This window comes from Curcuma longa, chromosome 12 (assembly GCF_044706935.1).
Source record: "Curcuma longa cultivar G26 ecotype Majalengka, Jawa Barat chromosome 12, ITB_CL_G26_1.1, whole genome shotgun sequence".
In the NCBI taxonomy this organism is placed as follows: Eukaryota; Viridiplantae; Streptophyta; class Magnoliopsida; order Zingiberales; family Zingiberaceae; genus Curcuma; species Curcuma longa.
The window spans coordinates 10405358-10407038 of record NC_133872.1 but is presented as its reverse complement, the minus strand read 5'-3'; the positions used below and the strand labels follow the sequence as shown (position 1 = coordinate 10407038).

The 1681-nt window shown below is 56.2% G+C and overlaps 1 pseudogene; it reads left to right on the top strand.

Moving 5' to 3' along the window:
• Positions 1-123: 123 nt before the first annotated feature.
• LOC141842613 (peroxisomal membrane protein 11-4-like) lies at positions 124-929 on the top strand (annotated as a pseudogene).
• Positions 930-1681: the final 752 nt, after the last annotated feature.

Here is a 1681-nt window from a genome sequence, read left to right as displayed (position 1 = left end):
CAACGAGTGATGGTAGCCACCAGGGAGAGGCAGAGAAAGACAAAACAATTCTATCCACCACCTCGATCGCTTCTCATCTCGCCAGGAACTCAAACCCCGTGCGTACGTTATCCAGAAGACACAGCAGCAACGTCCTCCGCCACTGCTAGCTGCAAGCTAAGCAACATGAAGAACGACACCGTCGACAAGCTCGTCGTCTTCCTCGCGAAGCGCGACGGCATCGACAAGCTGGTCAAGACCTTCCAGTACGTCTCCAAGCTGGTGCATTGGCACGCGGCGGCCTCCCGCCGGACCTCGCCCGCCGCGCCAAGAGCTGGGAGGTCGCCTCCGGCCTCAGCCGCAAGGCCTTCCGCTGCGGCCGCTTCCTCACGGGTTTCAACGCCCTCCGGCGCAGCCCGGGGAGCACCCCGCTGTTCCGCTCCCTCGCTGTCTTCGCCAACGCCGGCGAGATGGTCTACTTCTTCTTCGACCACTTCCTCTGGCTCTCGCGCGTCGGGGTGCTCGACGCCGACCTGGCGCGCCGAATGAGCTACGTCTCGGCCTTCGGCGAGGCGCTGGGGTACGTCTTCTTCGTGGCCATGGACGCCATGATGATAAAGAAGGGTTTGGCGGAGGAGGCGACGGCGGCGAAGGAGGAGGACGTGAGGCGGCTCAGAGGTGACAGGGTGATGAGACTGATGGCGGTGGCGGCCAACGTGGCGGACTTTGTCATTGCGGTGGCAGACATCGAGCCTAATCCTTTCTGCAACCATACGGTCACGTTGGGCATCAGCGGCTTGGTCTCAGCGTGGGCTGGTTGGTACAGGAACTGGCCCTCATAAAAAATTTTAATTCAAGGGAGGAGAAGATTTCTTTTCTATATGTTCCAAGAATCAAGATCCCTCGCTCGCATACTGATGAATGATACCAATACCAATAACAAAGCTTGTTTGTACCGCTTATTATACAATCATATAATCTTTCTTTGAGAAATGCTATGCTGCGGAACGAAGAATTCGCGATCCGTGCGCGACACCCGCGACCCACCACTGCTGCCGCCGCCCTGTCCGGCTGCTACTTTGGGCGCGATCGACGCACCGCTCATCGGCACTTTGTCCGGCGCGAATTCCGGTCGTCCGACGAAATTCGATCAGAAACAGGGTCGACAGTGGCAATATCGTTTCCGACAAACTCGCGATCAAATTTCGATCAAATCGCGATCGAATTCTGGCTAAATTGCAGTCGAAGACCGGTCGAGGAAGGATCGACATCACACGCCGGTCCTTCCTCGGCCGATCTCGACCGCGATTTCACCGGAATCCAATCGCGATTTGGCCGAAAATGGCGCGGTCACTGTCGACGGCGATTGGGCCGGAGACCGACCAAGGAAGGACTGGTGTCCGCCCAGTGGAGGGCGATTGTTTTCGACCAAATTTATCAAATTTCAACCATTATCTGGCCGAAATCCGACGTCGACCGAAGCGCTGGCGAGTGACACATCGATCGCAGCCGAGGCGGTGACCGGCGGTGGTTGGACGACGTGACGAGAGCGACGACAACGACGGTGGATCAGGAGGTTGCGCACGGATTTGTCGCGCAAGATAGCAATCTCGATCTTTCTTATATACTCAAAATCTAAAATCCTCTCATCTGGAACCAACTTGTTCTTTGGTTAAAAATTAATTCATATTGCAGTTGTTAG